Below are 19,324 nucleotides of genomic sequence, written 5' to 3' on the forward strand. Positions count from 1 at the left end.
GACTTGATGGGCTAAGTGGTCTGCTCCCACACTGGAGGGATTCTATGATCTCCAGAAACAAGCCCAAAACACATTGTTATCGTCAATTCAAAAACCATGCGTGGAGCTGGATGAACACAGCAGGCCAAGCAGCATCTAAGGAGCACAAAAGCTGACGTTTCAGGCCTTGACCCTTCTCTCGGCCCGAAAAGTCAGCTTTTGTGCTCCCAAGATGCTGCTCGGCCTGCTGTGTTCATCCAGCTCCACACTTTTTGTTATCTTGGATTCTCCAGCATCTGCAGTTCCCATTATCACGGATACTATTTTTGATTCTACTGTTAGCTATATTCAAACCAATCAACTTATTCAGAAATTTGCTGGTAGTTAACCAGGAACGAAACAGGAAATCCCTTTTCACATATCATGCAGGTGGATAGTCTTTAGTCAGTGTGAATGTGCCGATGTGTTGTGACAACATGACCATTTCCAAGCTCTACCTTACACAACTGTTAGTGTGACATTTTATTCACAATACCAGCACCTTTAATTGAGCAGGGATTAGTAACATCAGTACAAACAGCCCAAAACCATGGTTCATTTGATAGTGAGAGTGACAGCAAAGTTCTTCGACTGTGGTTGTCTGTGAACTCGCTGGTGTGTTAACAGTTTGGATGACAATGAATCCCTTCCCACACTCAGAGCTCATGGAAAGGTCTCTCCCCAGAGTGAACTCGCTGGTGTATCAGCGGGGAATTCGAGTCAGCAAAGCCTTTCCCTCACGCAGAACAGGTCAATGGTCTCTCTCCACTGTCACTCTGGTGGTCAGTTTCTAGCTGGGATGGATGAAGAAATTCCTTCCTGCAATCTGCACATTTCCACACTGTCTCCCAGTGTCACTGCACTGGTGTTCAGACATTTCAGATGAATCGTCACAGACTCTTCAACACACACACCATGTGCGTTTCTCCCCAATGTGAGTGCTGCTTTTTCCTTCAATGTTCAAAATCCTGAGAAAATTGGGTTGTGATAAACAAAGCGACCGTCAGACCTGGATGTGGACCTGTTTAAATTCTCCAACTGCAGACTATACTTTCAAACAGAAAGTAAGTGTAGCGAGTAAGAAACCAGAAGGGGACAGATTGTGAAACTGAGAAATTCTCTGGACATGTGTGGAGCAACACTTGGGGAATATGCTGGATCACCATTAGAACAAATTCATTCATAAGTATCCTCCAGGTAAGGGATCCAGTCAGTGTTTGCATCAAACTACCAAAAGAGAGAGGTGGGAGAGCCAGCGAGGAAGGACAGTCATTGTATAGATCTGTAACTCAACCTTTCGATCCCTCTGAAAGACTAAGAATAGTGCAAAAGTAAAATTGTGGAAATCTGAAATGAAAACAAAAAAAATGCTTCGTCAGAGTTGTACAGCACAAAACAATCCCTTTGGTCCCAGGTGTCCACGCTGACCAGATATCCCAAATTAATCTAATCCCATTTGCAAGCATTTGACCTATATTCTGCTACACCCTTCCTATTCACATACCCATCCAGATGCCTCTTAAATGTTGTAAATGTACCAGTTTCCACCAGTTCCTCTGGCAGCACATTCTACACAGGCACCACCCACTTTCCTTTCTAAAAAAAACAAATTTGCTGGAAAAGCTCAGCAGGCCTGGTGGCATCTGTGGAGGAGGGGGAAAAAAAAAAGTTAACATTTCGGGACCGGTGACCCTTCCTCAGAACCCGAAACTCTTCTCTCCTCCACAGATGCTGCCAAACCTGCTGAGCTTTTCCAGCAAATTTGTTTTTTTTTTCAGATTATACAGCATCTGCAGTTCTTTTGGTTCCCTTTTAAAGACATTCCCTCTCAGCTTAAGCCAATGTTATTAGTTCCAGTCTCCCCTAACCTAGGAAAACAATCTTGGCCATTCACCCGACGCCCACCATAATTTTATTAACCTCTATAAAGTCACCCTTCAGCCTTCAATGCTCCTGGGAAAATAGCCCCAGCATATTCAACCTCTCCCTACAGCTCAAGACTTCCACCTCTTGCAACATCCTTGTAAATCTTTTTCTGCACCCTGCCAAGTTTAACAGCATCATTCCTATAGCGGGGAGACCAGAACTGAACACAATATTCCAAAAGCAGCATAATCAATGTCTTGTTCAGCCTATAACATGACCTCCCAACTCCTACACTCAATGCACTGACCAATAAATGCCAGCACAGCAAATATCATCTTCACTACCTTCTATACCTGCAATCCACCTTCAAGGAACTGTGCACCTGCACCCCAAGGAGTCTCTGTTGCATAACAGCCCCCAGGGCCTCATCAGTAACTGTTTAAGTCCTGCCCTGATTGTCATTACCATAATGCAAATCGCTCACTTTTATCTGAACTAAACTTATTTCTATCACTCCTTGGCCCATCAACCCATCTGATTACGTTCCCATTGTACTTGGGAAGTAAACTCCTTTGCTGTCTACTACAACAATAATTTTAGTGTCATCTGCAAACTTACTAACCATTCCTCCAATATTCATTCCACATGATTTGCATCAGTGATTAAAAAAAAGCAGTGGACCCAGCACCAATCCTTGTAGTACACTGCTGTTCATTGTCATCTAGACTGAACCCGCTCCCCGCCCCCCACCATGATCCTGTTTCCTACCTTCAAGCCAATTTTGTTTCAAATAGCTAACTCTCCCTGGGTTCCATTTGATCTAATCTTGCTAACCAGTCTGTCATGTGGAGCTTTGGTGAATGCCTTGCTGAAGTCCATAATAGACAGTGTCCACTGCTTTGCCTTCTTCAATCTTCTTTGTCACTTCTTCGAAAAACTCAATCAAGTTAGTGAGACAAGATTTCCTACTCACAAAGCCATGTTGACTATCCCTAATCAGTCTTTGCTTCTCTAAACACATGCAAATCCTGTCCCTCAGAATCCCCTCCAGCAATTTGCCCACCACTGACATCAGGCTCAATGGTCGATGGTCCTCTGGCTTTTCCTTAAAGAATGGCACCACATTAGCCACCCGGCCTTCTGGCACCTCACCTGTCAGTGATACAAATACCTCAGCAAGGGGCCAGCAATTACTTCCCCAGCTTCTCCCAGAGTTTGTGGGTAACACCTGATCAGGTGCCAGGAACCTATCCACCTTTATGCATTTTAAGACATCCAGCACCTAGATCTCTGTAATATAGACACTTCTCACGACTCATTATTTATGTTTCCAAGCTCTCTCACTTCCATATCCTTCTCTGCAGTAAATACTAATGCGAAATACTCATTCACTATCTCAGCCTGCAGTTCCTCACAGACAGCCTTGTTGATCTTTAAAGGGGCCCTATTTTTTCCCTCGTTGCTTTTTTGTCCCAAATGAAGTTTCAGAATCTCTTGGGATTCCCCTTAACTCAATTTGCCAAAGATAGCTCATGTCTCCTTTTTGCCGTCCTGATTTCCCTCGAGTATTCTCCTACCGCCCCTATGCTTCAAAGGATTGACCCAAATCTTGCTGTCAATACCCAACATGTGCTGCCTTTTTCTTGACCAGGGCCTCAATTTCTCCTGTCAGCCAGTATCCCCTACGTTTACCAGCCTTGCCCTTCACATGAACAGGAAAATAGTGTGTCTGGGCTCTCCTTATTTTAGTTTTGAGGGCCTCCCACTTTCCAAGCATTCCTTGACCTGCATATTACCTCTCCCGATCATCTTTTGGAAGTTCTTGCCCAATAATGTCAAAGTTGGCCTTACTTCAATTTAATGCATATTTAGAATTTTGAAATGTATAAGTTTTATATGTAAACTGATCACATCTGCCTGCATCTGGCATATACTCCTCTAAACCGCTCTTATCTATGTCCTTATTCAAATGTCTTTTAAACAACGTGACTGTACCTGTATCTGCCACTTCCTCTGAGTTTGTTCCACACGTGGACAAGTCCGTAAAAATAAAAAATCCCTCATGTCTTTTTAAATATGTATTTCTCCTCTCACCTTACACACACGTCCCCTTGTCTTGAAATCACCTAACCTTGGGAATAAACCCTTGCTATTCGCATAATCTGTGCCCTCATGATTTTATGAACCTCTAAGGTCACTCCTTAACCCATTATGCTCCAGTGAGAAAAGTCCTAGCTTTGGTTGTCTATTTGATAATCAAGCCCTCCAATCCTGGCAACACCCCAGCAAGTCTATTCTGAACTGTCTCCAGTTGAATAATAGTGTCCTTCCTGTAACAGGGCAACCAGAGCTGCACACAATACCTCAAATGAAGCCTCAATGTCCTATACAACCTCAACATAACATCCCAACTCCGAGACTCAGAGGTCTGAGCAATGAAAGCAAGTGTGCTAAACAACATATTAACCAGCCTGACTACTTGTCTACATAAACTTCAAAGAATTATGTACCTGAATCTCAGCATTTCTCTGTTTCACAACTCTATCCTGGGTGCAACCATCAATTGTCGGTCCTACCCTTGTTCATTTTACCGAAATACAATATCTCACATTTATTCAAATTGAACTTCATCCTCCACTTCTCAACTCATTGACATAATTGATCAAGAGCTCACTATCATCTTAGATAACCTTCACTAACCACTAATTCTAGTATCATCTGCAAACTTACTAATCTTGTCCCTTAAATTCTCATCCAAATCATTAATCTAAATGAGAAACAAAAGTGGCCCCTGCACCGATTGCTGTGGAACACACTGGTCACAGAACTCCACTCTGAAAAATCCCCCAACACCACATTCTCTCCGACAACTAAGCCACTGCCGCTTCCAATTAGCGAGCTCTTCCTGAATCACGTGTGATCTAACTTTACTCATTAGACTACCATGTGGAACCCTGACAAAGGCTTCACTCTCACTCTGGGAGATGCTGCACATCAGACCCAATTCCCCTGCCATTTGTCCATCATTCCTTAAAAAGTTAAATCCCAACTCTCTTCTGAGAATAACTGCTAAATCTGCATCCAGCTGCCATTCAGACTGTTCCAGATCCTGGGAACTTGCTGAGTCAAACAAACAATCTTCACATTTTCACCCTGCATTATTTGCCAATTATCTGAATGTTGTATTCTACGGTTACCAAACATTGCTACAATGGAGAATTATCTGAGCTTCTGTTAGGTCTCTCCAAACCAGAGACCCACCATACTTTTAATTTACTTATGGGATGTGGTCTTTGCTGCACAGACTAATATTGATTGCCCATTTTTTATTTGATTTGGAGAAAGTGGTACTTTCTATGACTGCTGCACTCCATGTGCAGTAAGTACACCACTATCCTGTTTGGATGATAATCCGCCCTGGAGCCTCACCAGCCTCTCTATTGCAGGAATCATACCTCAAACCTCACTACCTTCCCTATCATCCCCTGGAGCCTCACTACCTGCATTACTGCAGGCATCACCCTCGAGCCTCAACACGCCTCACATCTCTGGAATCCCTCTCCAGCCTCATGACCTGCCTATCGTTGGAATTCCCCACTAGCCTCATAACTCACACCATCTATTCAGATTCCTCCAGTCTCACAAACCACCTTATCTCTAATCTCCTCCAGCCCACAAACTTCTTTAGCTCTATAATTATCTTCAGCCTCACAAACCTCCCTTTGTCTGAGGTCTCCTCCAGCCTCACAATCTTCCCCATTTCTGTAATCTCATCCATGCTCACTTTTCCCTATTTTTGTAATCTTCTCCAGTCTCAGAACCCTTCCTGTATCTAATATCGTCCAGCCTCACAAATGAATGATACAAGAACGATATTTCTTTCCTCTAATACAATCCTTATTTTTATTCATCCACTTGATGGCGGCACTTTCAATTTCCTGGGCTTCAGGCCCCAGAATTTCGAGGTAAACCGCTTTACGTCTATACCTCACTTTTCTCCCGAAAATACTGACCAATCATGAGGCACTTATTCTGATATCTCATTTTCTGAAATGACTTGAAATATTGCTGGGCATCTTCCTATGTGAAGAGTCTCAGAGGTCTACAGTACAGAAAAAGGCTCTGTGGCCCATCCAGCCTGTGCCAGTTAAAAACCACTACCTAACTATTCTAATCTAATTTTCCAGCACTTGGCCCATAGACTTGTCTGCATTGGCATCACAAGTGTGTATCTAAATATGCCTTAAACGCTATGAGGATCTCTGTGCCTACCACCCTCACAGACAGTGAGGTTCAGTGCCATTGTCACAGCATGATGACATCACAGACAGGAGCAGAGACGAGCTGAGTCTGTGCAAACCAAAGATCCCCCACACACCGTGAAGGACGGGAGGGTCCCTGATAGGGGGCAGAGGAGATTTAACAGAATGGTTTGTAGGGAGAGGGTTTTTAATTGCATGGTTAGGGCTGTTTTTATTATAATTTCACGTGACTTAGGCATTGCTGGTACATATTGAGAATATCCATCTATAATAGACAGACTCTCCTCAACCTCTCCCCTCGCCTGAGGGGCAGTAATCTTCAGGGTAAACCAGCCCTGTGGTCAGGTAGGACAATGGTGACTTTACCTTTGGCACAGTGATGCCACTGTGCCTCAGTGGTGTAGAGGGGAATATTGAATGTGGTGGATGGGACACCACTCTGACACTGCTTCACCTGGAGGATGTTCACTTTCTTTAATATTGTTGGGGCTGTACTCATGCAGGGAAGTGGAAAACGTTCCAACACAATCCGGATGAGTGCCTTACACACAGGAAACAAATTGTCATTGGGGAATCAGGTGCTTGGGGAAACTAAGATTGATCTCCTTTTAACAAAGGATTTTGAGGGGACCTTTGATAGGAGGTGTTTACAAAAGATCAACATTAGGATGCTAAAACGTACACTCAACTGGCCATAAAAAAGGACTATAGGACATATATTGAAAGTTGTGGGAAAGATCTATTGAGAGAATGGAGTAATAAGAGAGAAATTTTACACGGCAAATGGGAATGAGCAGGAACACAACACTCACAGACAATGTGAATATCCAGGTCCTGATGAATTGAGTAATTCTGTCAGAGTTTGGTGTTACAATTATTGAGCTTCCCACCTGAAAGTCCACCTGTAATATCCTGTAACACAAATTCATAAAATCCATCACTGACAGTCTGAGTAGAAATTCACACCATCTCCTCCTCCTGGCCGAGGATAACTGTGTATTGTTCCTGCTACACATTATTCCTTGCGGAGGTCAGCAGCTGATTCGGGGGAAATCTATTTGAGTTGAGGAATTTCCACATTGGGGCTTCACGTCACTGAACAGAACAACAGGTTTTTGACACATGGCAAAGAACGCCCAAGAATTAGTGAGATGCAGGCTTTGCTTCCTTTTCTTTCCTTCTGTGCTGCTGCACTGCCACAATGAGATATTAGCTTTTCCAGCCCAATGCAACTTGATGAACAAGTTGTCTCGATTCTGAGAAATGGGCAGTAAGCTTCTCCCAGTCATTTGAAAGAATGCCCCTTAAAAAGGCAGCAATTACGTATGTGTCACGTTGCCCAGTGCTCCCAACAAAAAGATGAGAAGAATGAGGGAGGATCTCATAAAAAGGGATAACAGTCAAGTTCCACGAGGGTTCAAGTTTATGGAGAGATATTGATAAATGGACGACAAGTTGGCAAATGGACTATAATATGGGAAAACGTGAAGTTGTTTATTTTTGAGGAGATGACCAAAGACAGTGTTATTTAAAAATGTAAAAACTGTTTAAAATTGCAACACAAAAGGGATTCAGGAATAATTGTGCAGGAAGCATGAAGCGAGCACACAGTTGCAACAGCTAATCGGGAAGGATAATGGAATGTTATCCTTATGTCAAGGTGTTTGCAGCAGAAGAGTTTGGAATGCATGTCTTAGGACAAACGTACAACTTGCTGGCAAGACCACATCTGGAAGAATGTGATCAGCTTTTTTGGTCCACTTATTCGAGCAAGTATATCACTTCACCGGAGGCATTTCAAAGAAGATGAACTAAGATGATCATTGGTTTGGAGGGAATATGTTTTAAGCTAAGACTAAACAGGTCTGGAATATACTAACTAGATTTTTTTGAAGAATGAGAGATGTTCTAATTAAAAATACAGGATTCTCAAGGGAGTTGACAGGATAAGTGCTGAGGGAATATTTCTCATCGTGGGAGCAGATTCTTGATAAGGCAGAGAAGAGAGGGTTCTCTTTTGGAATTGTCAAGCTCAAGGCAACACAGGCATGGGTAAGGGGTTTCAGTCGCGAATGAGCTGGAGTGAGGTGGAGAGAAGGAGCATTTTAGAGATTGAAATTTCTGGCATTTGTGATTGAAATGTACGGTAAGATGTTCATCTTGAGACCAGATATGAGAGCATTATTGAGAAGGGTGCAGTTCAGCCTCAGACAGTTCCCAATGAGAGGGATGGATTCAGTGCAGTAGCAAGGAAAAATAATTTGTAATAATAACTGAAGGCAATGTGTTTAACTATCACAAACTGTTATTGGAGGAAATTTCAGCTAATCAAGTAGTGGAAGCATGATAAGCAGTTTTATAATTGAGTAACAGTGGAGCAAAGTGATGGAGACGAGTTAGATCTGAACATTGTAGTATACATGTGAAAGTTAACACAGTGCTTGTGGAAGATCTCACCTCCTGGCAGTATGTTGGTGAGAAACAGCATGGGCCAAGGATAGATCCTTGAGGGACATTTACTGCATGGATTTCAGACAGGAAAGAGAGAGATGGAGTGGGATTTTCCAATGATGGTGAGGTCGAACATTGGTTTTAAACAGAATGGGTGAGAAGGACATAACCAGAAAAGAGAAACAGACAGAACAAGTAACAATATCTGTGAATTGGCATGGGGGAAAGAGGCAGGGAGGAGGAGGAGGAGGAGGAGAAATAAGAGTTGGAATATTTGTAGTTTAGTGAGAAGAGGGCAAAGGGTTAAGATGAGCTCTGATAAGGCTTGACATGAGACTGGACAAAGATGCAAGTTTAAGCCTAAAACGAGGAGCAACATGCCAGGCAATTTGGTTTGGTGGGCTCGTGGAAGAGAGGGAAGCAGCAGAGGCAGCTGATTGGATTGTCTCAATCTTAGTGACATAGAAACTCCATGTGTCTCCCTCGCTTGCTGAAGGGGAGGATGGAGGAGACAGGATGATGGGCAGTGTTTTGCAAAGAATGCTTGTGCTAGTGATATTTAAAAATGAGTGAACAAACCTGATGGCTTTAACTTTTATCCAGAATGTTAAAATGTACAACAGAAGTCCAGGTTCGAATCCTATCTCAGCAGATGGTGGAATTGACTCTGACGCCTGGAAATCTCATGGCTCCTGCTGATTACCATGTATCATCCTCCCTCGGTTGATAAATCAGCAGTAGTATTATCGCTAGATTATTAATCCAGCGACCCAGATAACATTGTGGGGACCTGGGTTCGCATCCTGCCATGGCAGATGGTGAAACATGAATTAAATAATGATCTGGAACTAAGATTCTAATGATGACCATGAAACCATTGCCAATTATCAGGAAAGACCCATCTGGTTCACTTATGTCCTTTCCGGAAATGTGCCATCCTTACCTGGTCTGGATGACATGTGACTCCAAACCCATAGTGATGTGGTTGACTCTTAACTGCCTTCCAGGTAATAAACGCTGGTCCAGCCAGCGATTTCCACATCCCAAGAGTGAATTTTAAGAAACAAAAAACTCCATCATGTTGAACAGCACTTGCAGGAAGCACTGCAAGTGTGAATAGCACTAAATGTACTCAATGCCCACCTTCACGAGTAGTTTGCAGGAGGATTACCAATCAGGCTGGTCGGGTCCTAAAGGACAAAGCTGCTTGGCTGGGACTGCAGCAGGTGGTGACGCACCAAACGGGGAAAAGAGTGATCTCATCGTCACCAATTTCCCAGCTGCAGAGGCATCTGTCCATGACAGGATTGATAACAGCGACCGCCGCACAGTCCTGTGGAGACAAAGCCTCATCTTAAACTTGAGAATACCCTCCATTGCGTTGGGTGGCACGAACTTCGGCTGAAAGGGACAGACTTGGAACATACACAGCTACTCAAAACCAGATATCTATGAGGCATTAAGAGAGACTGCAACAGTAGCAGACCTTCTCCAGCACAATCTGTAACCTCATGGCCCAGCATATCCTACAGACAGCCATTGCCATTGATCCAGGGGACCAACACTGGTTGAATGGAGAGTATTGGAGGGCATGCCAAGGGCAGCACCAGGCACACCTAAAAATAAGGTGCCAACCTGGTAAAACTACCAAACAGGACTCTCTGCATGCCAAATAGCATAAGCAGCAAGAGTTAGAGCTAAGCCACCCCATAACCAATAAATCAGATGCAAGCTCTGCAGTTCTGCCACACCCAGTCGTGAACGGTGATGGACAATTAAACAACTCACTGGAGGAAGAATGTCAAAAATCCCCATCCTTACTGACAGAGGAGCCCAACCTATCCATGCAAAAGACAAGACTGCAGCAATCTTCAGCCAGAAGTGCCAACTGGATGATCCATCTCAGCCCTCTCCAGAGGTCCCCAACATCAGAGATATGAGTTTTCATCCAATTTGATTCATTTCAAATAATATTAAAGAAATGAATGAATAGTGCAAAGGTTATGGGCCCTGGCAACACTCTGGCAATAGTACCGATGACTAGTGCTCTAGAGCTTGCTAACCGCCAAGCCAAACTATTTCAGTACTGCTACAGCACTGGCATCTACTAACAATTTGGAAAACTACCCAAGTCTGTTCAGCACAAAAACACTGCAAATCCAACCCGACCAATTTCCCCTCAAGCAGTCTACTCTCTATCATCAGTAAAGTGATGAAGAAGGAGTCGTCAACAGCGGTATTAAGCAGCACTTACTCAGCAGTAACCTGCTCAGTGACACCCAGCTTGGGCCATGGTGGGCACTCGGTTCCTGATCTTATTACAGACTTGATCCACAAATTCACAAACAGCTGAATTCCTGAGGTGAGGTGAGGGTAAACAGCAGAGTCCTGCACAAAAACCACTTACTTCCACTTCAGTGGCAACGACTGACAGTGACACCTTAGTTTCGGCTCATCTGCTGAACCTCTCATCTATTCCTGCGTTATCTCTAGGCTTAACTATCCAAACTCACTGCCAGTCGGCCTCCCACATTCAACGTCCCTGCAACCTCAAGAATACCTAAAATTCTGCAGCACATAAGTTCATTTGTACCAAGACCTGTTCACCCATCACTGCTGTGCTCCCTGACCCACAAAGGCTCCTATTTATAAACAACAATTTAAAATTCTCATCCTTGATTTAATTCCTGGCTGTGATGAGCCCTATCTCCCTGCACCAAACAACCTTCAAGACTTTGATAACTCATTTAGTTTCAGACTCCAACAATGTTTTAAATCATTCCTTCACTATTGGAGGCTGTTTCTACAGTTGCCAGGCAACGTGGTCTGGAATTCCCGTGATAAACCTCTTAGGTTTGCTTTCCTTAAGGGAGTCAGGAAAACCTGCAAATTTGGTAACTTTTTGGTCACCTGACCTAATACGGCCTTACGTCAAAAGTTTCTTGATAATATTTTTGTGAAATTATAAAACACGATAATAATACAAATAGTTTGTTGACTTGGACATACACCATCAGCTCTTCAGTATCGCTAGATGATCGATCTGTAACTTCTCAAATGGAGCATTGTGAGAGCACCTTTATCATACAAACTGCAGCAGCACACGAAAGTTAAACATCAACTTCTCCACAGGTAACAGGGCTTTGGTGACGATCGCTGGTATCTATGGAAGGAGAAACAGTAAATGTTGCAGAAGTACAAAATGAATGACAGAATAAAAATGCTGCAGAATTTGGTGGTCTGAAATGGAAGAAAAATACACTCTCTTTCTGGGAAAATATTTCCTGACTGTGAAAGATGCCATTCAAAAATTAATCTGGTAAGAGACCAGCACATGGTCAAGGGGTGGGCAGCAGTGGAAAATTTATTTACAAAAAAGGTACAAGGAAGTTACAGTAAAATACTACAGAGATCAAATCTATCCATCATTAGACACCGAAGAGATTAGACACCAACAAAAGGTGATCAGGGAGCACAGAAGTGAGCAAGAGCAGTGTGAGCTGCTATTATCCCACACTCTGGGAACAAAATCCAGAAGAAACAAACATTTCTCTTGGATAAGAGATAATAGGAACTGCAGATACTGGAGATTCCAAGATAACAAGGTGTGGAGCTGGATGAACACAGCAGGCCAAGGCGCATCTTAGGAGCAGGAAAGCTGACGTTTCGGGCCTGGACCCTTCATCAGAAATGGGGGAGGGGAAAGAGGATTCTGAACTAAATAGGGAGAGAGGAGGAGACAGATTGAAGATGGAGAGAGAAGATAGGTGGAGAGGAGACAGACAAGTTAAACAGGCGGGCATGGAGCAGGTAAAGATGAGTATAGGTGGGGAGGGAGGGAGGTGATAGGTCAGTCCAGGGAGGACAGACAGGTCAAGGGGGTGGGATGAAGTTAGTAGGCAGGAAATAGGGGTGCAGCTTGAGGTGGGAGGAGGGGATAGGAGAGAGGAAGAACAGGTGAGGGAGGCAGGGACAAACTGGGCTAGTTTTGGGATGCAGTTGGGGGAGGGGAGATTTCGAAGCTTCTGAAATCCACATTGACACCATTGAGCTGCAGGGTTCCCAGGCAGAATATGCGTTGCTGTTCCTGCAACCCTTGGGTGGCATCATTGTGGCACTGCAGGTGGCCCAGGATGGACATGTCATCTGAGGAACGGGACGGGGAGTTGAAATGGTTCGCGACTGGGAGGTGCAGTTGTTTCTTGCAAACTGAGCGTAGGTGTTCTGCAAAGCGGTCCCCAAGCCTCCGCTTGGTTTCCGCAATGTAGAGGAGGCCACAACGGGTACAGGGGATGCAGTATGCCACATTAGCAGATGTGGTGAACATCTGCTTGATGTAGAAAGTCTTCTTGGGGCCTGGGATGGTGGTGGTGGGGGGGGGGGGGGGGGGGGGGGTAGAGGGAGGAGGTGTGGAGGCAAGTGTAGCACTTCCTGCGGTTGCAGGGGAAGGTGCCGGGAGTGGTGGGGTTGGAGGGCAGTGTGGAGCAGACAAGGGAGTCACGGAGAGACTGGTCTCTCCGGAAGGCAAGCAAGGGTGGGGAGGGAAAAATGTCTTTAATGATGAGGTCAGATTGCTGATGGCAGAAGTGTCAGAGGATGATGCATTCGATCCGGAGATTGGTGGAATGGTATGTGAGGATGAGGGGGATTCTTTTTCAGTTGTTATTGCAGGGACAGGGTGCGATGGAGGAGTTGTGGAAAAATGCAGGAGACATGGTCAAGGGCATTCTTGACCACTACGGTGGGGAGGTGGGGAGTGGAGTTGTGGTCCTTGAAAAACAAGGACATCATAGATGTACGGGAGTGGAATCCTGGGAGCAGATGCGGCAGAGGTGAAGCAATTGGGAATAGGAGATGGTATTTTTGCAGGACAGTGGGTGGGTGTGAGATGTTAATGTGATAACATCCCATTGATTTCTATACTTCTTTAAATTAAAGTCTTTCATCTGCATTTGATTCCTATACAGAGACTTTGATTTATAGAAGTAAAGTCTTTTAACTACTCACATCGGTATGCAGGCACTGCCCTGAAGCTTCCTGCCCAGCTAGGAATTCAGTGTAAAGGTTTTGTAACTCCTTATCTTCTCACACATCGGTATGCAGACACTGTCTTAAGCTTCCTGACTGAATTAAAATTAGAATCAATCTGTTTCAAATAGGGGTAGGTGGGGAAAATTTGTAAAGGTGTGAAACCTCTGAAGCATGTAACTTCTGTCGCTGACTAAGGGCCAGGGCACTGACTTTGTTCTAGCCAGACACACTGGCAACTTGAAATCAGAATCTGTCCCGGACAACAACTCAAAATCGCCTCCTGCCATTAGCAGCTACTTCACAAGCTATCAAAACTACATCCTGGTCTTTTATGTTGTTGATGTAATAATTGCTTGGTATCCTGTTTTTGTCTGTTGTAGTAATTGTTTTATGTATGGTGCCATTGTAAATTGTGAAATCGTTTTATGTATCATGTCTTTTGTAAAGTATAAAAAGCAGGGACTGTCCGGGGAGAATTCCTTGTGAGACTCTGCACTCTGTGCTGGGTTGAGTACAGTGATTCTTCACAGCTTGTACTTGCTTGGTAAGAAAAGGATGTGTGTTTTTCTAAACAGGTCAGTGTCTTGTTATTGCAGCAAGTCCGTGAGGGTCTCCGAAAACAAACTTGACAGGTGGGAGGAGGTGTATTCTAGGTAGCTGTGGGAGTCAGTGGGCTTGAAATGTATATTGGTTTTGAGATTGTTCCCCAAGATGGAAACAGAGGACCAGGAAGGTGAGAGAGGTGGTTAGAGATGGTCCAGGTGAACTTAAGGTTGGGGTGGAAGCTGTTGGTGAAGTGGGCGAACTGTTAGAGCTCCTCATAGGAGCACGAGGCAGCGCCGATACAGTCATCCATGTACTGGAGGAAGAGGTACGGAAGAGGGATTGTTCCAACAAAGAGGCAGGCAAAGCTTGGGCCCATGCAGGTACCCATGGCTACCCCCTTTGTCTGTAGGCAGTGGGACGAGTTCACCGAAGCGCATAACGGGGTCAGTGGAGGGGAACTGGTCAGACCTGCAGGACAGGAACTAGCGTAGGGCTTTTAGGCCATGTGTATGGGGTATGCAGGTGCTAATGTGGTATACTGCACCGCTGTACCCATTCTGGCCTCCTCTACATCGGGGAAACCAAGCAGAAGCTTAGGGACCACTTTACAGAACACCTACACTCAGTTTGCAATAAACAATTGCTCATCCCCACCTCCCTAACCTGTTCTTCCTCTCACCTATCCCCTCCTCCCATCTCAAGCCACACCCCCATTTCCTACCTGCTAACCTCATCCCACCCCTTTGACCTGTTGGTCCTCCCTAGACTGACCTATCCCCTCCCTACGTCCCCACCTACACTCAGCTTTACCTGCTCCATCCTCACCTCTTTAACTTGTCTGTCTCCCCCTCTCTCCCTGTTTATTTCAGTATCCCCTTCCCCTCCCCCATTTCTGAGGGGGTGTGGGCCCGAATACGTCAGTTTTCCTGTTTCTCTGATGCTGCCTGTCCTGAGGTGTTCCTCCAGCCTAACCTCGGCCCTTTTAGTTTCAAAGCTGCCGCGCATGCGCCCCGCAGATCATTGCCCCCAATAAAGATGGTGACGGTCACACGGGCCTATCGCCATCTGAGGCGTTGATTTGTTTTCTGCAAACGTGAGTCTAGGAGTTTCAAATGCGTGTGTTTTCGGACGTGCACTAACTGTTTGTAAAACTTCCAAACCCATACGAATATCACTTCCCTCCAGCTTTCTGCCGTTTTGCTTTCTTTACCGTGTCCTGCTCTTACCTCAATTGCACAAATCTTAGTCTCAGCAAAGGATATAGGCCCGAAACGTCAGCTTTCCTGCTCCTCTGATGCTGCTTGGCCTGCTGTGTTCATCCAGCTACACACCGTGTCATCTCAGATTCTCCAGCATCTGCAGTTCCGGTTATCTCAGCAACTCTGGACCGCTCGCGTGGGTGATCACCTGGTTTTCACTGATCCCGCCCTCTCTTCATTCCGATTGGGCGACATCCGTCCGGTCATGCATGGAACCCCTGTGCGCCTATTGGTCCCGCACTGACATCAATCACCCAGACGCTATTGTGAGCTGGAGCATGCGCAGTGCTTTGCGTTGTCATTGTGGGAAGCTGATGATCGTCATCACAATGATGCATTTTGAGACAAATGAGACTGAGAACTGGATGAGAAAGATTGTTACATTAGCGATCCTGGGGTTTTAATAAGTCGCTCTGAGGAAGGGGCACTGCACCCGAAACGTTAACTCTGTCTTTTTACCTTCACAGATTCTGCCAGACCTGCTGAGCTTTTCCAGCAACTTTGTTTTTGTTCCCGATTTACAGCATCCGCAGTTCTTTTGTTATTTTGTTTAATCAGTTACGATTGAAAAGGCTTCCTGCAGCTCGAAGCTAAAGATAGCTCTTGATACCGCTCTGTTAGCGAATAGAGAAATAGCGGTGAAATAAGGGTAAGAAATACAGGTCTAGCAGTCCTCAGGTAAGATGTAAAGAGAATAATTATGAATATGAATAACACAACGTGGTGAAGTGAGGTGAGTGTTGTTCATATGAACTGTGATTGGGCAGAGAGGGAGGTTAATCAAAAAAGAACAAGCATAAAAGAGATTCCCAAGAAAGGTCTGTGCAATGGAAAGCAACGAGAATCAGAAGATAAAAGCCCAAGACAGAAGGAAATGTTTGAAGACCGAGGCTGCAAAAAAGTCCAATAAGTTGTTTCACTGCTCTACTGCCTAGTTATTGACTTTAGCAGTATAATCCACATTCACCTGGAAATAGCTGTCTGAGTTTGTCACTGTAGTTTACTTCATAACAGATAAACTCCACACTTTGTCACAATAAAGCTGACAGTTGGTTCACAAATTAGTTCTGCTGCCAAGTCCATTCCTGTTTGAAAAAGGGTAGAGCTCACATTTAAATAGAGAATGATAAATGTCAATCCAGGCTGGTAGCAAAATCCTACTCCCTCACCACTGACTCCATCCCTGCCCCTGGTAACTGGCAGGTAACACACTGGCCACAGTCATGGTGCAATATTTCACCCCAAGATGAGCTTCCAACCACATTACTCACCCCCACACCCATTATCCCAAAGACCACATATAATTTCAACCTCAACAGCATCTCAGTTCATCTGCTGTTGAAACTCTCATCCATTCTTTTGTTACCTCTCGACTTAACTCCCCAAACACACTCCCGGCCGGCTTCTTAATTCTACTTCCCTGAAATCTTGAGATGATCCAAAAATTTGCTGCCCGTGTGTTTACTCTCACCCATTTCAACATCTTCGAGTTTTGCCATGCTGTACTTACTAACATACACATTTTCTGGGTGACAAAGCATCAAGGTATTGAAATTCATATCCTTATTTTGAAATTTTGTTATCACATCTCCTTCATTTGATAGTGCCTCCAGCTGCAAACCCCTCTGAGATATATCTGAAGAAGGGTCACTGGACACAAAACAATAATGCTGCTCTCTCTCCACAAGCACTGCCAGATAAGCTGAGATTTTCATCAATTTCTGTTTGTGTTACTACTTTCAAGCATCTACTGTTCTTTTGCTTTTTCCTTCAAGATATTTGTTCTCCCTGACTTCCAACCTCCAGTAGATTTCTGGTTTTAACGCTCACACCTTTTTCATGTTTTCAGTTTCCAAGGCCATAAGTTCTTGAATTTACTCCCTAAACATCCCTGGTTTTCAAGTTCCCTTTGTTTGTTCAGGATATTCCTTGAAACTTACTTCTTTGGCCAGTTTTGGGTCACTTGTCCTAATATGTCCATAAGTGCCTGGTATTAAATATTGTTGTGTGACAACCTTGTGTAATATGTCAGATTGAATCAAAAATGTGAAAACATTTAAATTGTTCTTCTGGAAAACATCACTAATCTTTCACGCTCATTTGGTAACTCCTTACCGAATATCATTGCAAGTTTGACTTCCCCACAACCTGCACTGGTTCAGAAATGTCAAACATCAAATTCTCCAGATGTAAGTGAGGATTGGCAATAGTTACTGATACCTTTGGAGAGAGATCCAAAGTTCATGTATCTGGATATGGTGAATGAATAGACAATAGGTGCTGGAGTAGGCCATTCGGCCCTTCGAGCAAGCACCACCATTCATTACGATCATGGCTGATCATCCACAATCAGTATCCTGTTCCTGCCTTATCCGCATAACCCTTGATTCCACTATCTTTAAGAGCTCTATCCATCTCTTTCTAGAAAGTATCCAGAGAGTTGGCCTCCACTGCCTTCCAGTGCATTCCATATATCCACCACTCTCTGTGTGAAGAAGTTTTTCCTCAACTCTGTTCTAAATGGCCTACCTCTTATTTTTAAACTGTGTCCTCTGGTTCTGGACTCAACCATCAGCGGAAACATGCTTCCTGCCTCCAGAGTGTCCAATCCCTTAATAATCTTATACGCCTCAATCAGATCCCCTCTCATCCTTCTAAACTCAAGTGTATACAAGCCCAGTCGCTCCAATCTTTCAACATATGATAGTCCTGCCATTCCAGGAATTGACCTCATGAACCTACGCTGCACTCCCTCAATAGCCAGAATGCCCTTCCTCAAATTTGGAGACCAAAACAGCACACAATACTCCAGGTGCGGTCTTACCAGGGCCCTGTGCAGCTGCAGAAGGACCTCTTTGCTCCTGTACTCAATTCCTCTTGTTATGAAGGCCAGCATGCTATTAACTTTCTTCACTGCTTGCTGTACCTGCATGCTTGTTTTCATTGTCTGATGTACAAGAACACCTAGATCTCGTTGTACTTCCCCTTTACCGAACTTGACTCCATTGAGATAATAATCTGCCTTCCTGTTCTTGCCACCAAAGTGTATAACCACACATTTATCCACATTAAACTGCATCTGCCACGCATCTGTCCACTCACCTAGCTTGTCCAACTCACCCTGTATTCTCATAACATCCTCCTCACATTTCACACTGCCACCCAACTTTGTGTCATCGCCAAATTTGCTAATATTACTTCTAATGCCTTCGTCTATATCATTAATATATATTGTAAACAGCTGCGGTCCCAGCACAGAAGCTTGTGGTACCCCACTTGTCACTGCCTGTCATTCTGAAAGGGACCCATTTGTCACTGCTCTTTGCTTCCTGTCAGCCAGCCAATTTTCACTCCAACTCAGTATTTTGCCCCCAATACCATGTACCCTTAATTTTGTTCACCAATCTCCTATGCGGGACTTTATCAAAGGCTTTCTGAAAGTCCAGGTACACTACATCCACTGGTTCTCTCTTATCCATCTTCATATGGACATGGTGCAGAACTTGTTGGGTAATATAAGCTCAGAAACAGAACAGCGATGGCTTCCTTCTGACTCGAGAGGGTCTAACTTTACTTTTTAATTGAAAAATGTTCAGGTTCATTTATAGTTCTTCACGGAGAATGAATTGTTGAACTTATTCAGCTGCATGTGTCCAATAAATTTCTTTAGATGTGAGGTCAATGAAATTAAAAACTATTCCTCATCCTCCCACAGACTTTGTCTCACTGTTAAGGTGCCTACTCATGGACCTAGGGGATCCAGGTATATGATTATTTGAAGTTTACATCCCATTTAGACAGTGGTTAAACATGCTTTTGGCACGCCAGCCTTCATTGCTCAATTGTTTCAGTTTCGGAGTTGGGAAGTCATATTGAGGTTGGACAGGATGT

General features: G+C 44.3%; 1 long non-coding RNA gene across 3 annotated transcripts; it reads right to left on the minus strand.

Moving 5' to 3' along the window:
- Nucleotides 1-477: 477 nt before the first annotated feature.
- Nucleotides 478-15,594, minus strand: LOC125450322 (uncharacterized). 3 transcript variants are annotated; one of them, XR_009446318.1, is made up of 5 exons: nt 15,401-15,594; nt 11,607-11,760; nt 9,177-9,400; nt 6,959-7,058; nt 478-1,365 (listed from the first exon to the last, which is right to left on the minus strand). It is a non-coding gene; the product is annotated as an uncharacterized LOC125450322 (long non-coding RNA). The 3 variants fall into 3 exon arrangements; XR_009446316.1 differs by lacking the exon at nt 9,177-9,400 and adding an exon at nt 9,741-9,930; XR_009446317.1 differs by lacking the exon at nt 9,177-9,400.
- Between the last annotated feature and the right edge of the window lie 3,730 nt (nt 15,595-19,324).

This window comes from Stegostoma tigrinum, chromosome 11 (genome assembly GCF_030684315.1).
Source record: "Stegostoma tigrinum isolate sSteTig4 chromosome 11, sSteTig4.hap1, whole genome shotgun sequence".
Classification (NCBI taxonomy): Eukaryota; Metazoa; Chordata; class Chondrichthyes; order Orectolobiformes; family Stegostomatidae; genus Stegostoma; species Stegostoma tigrinum.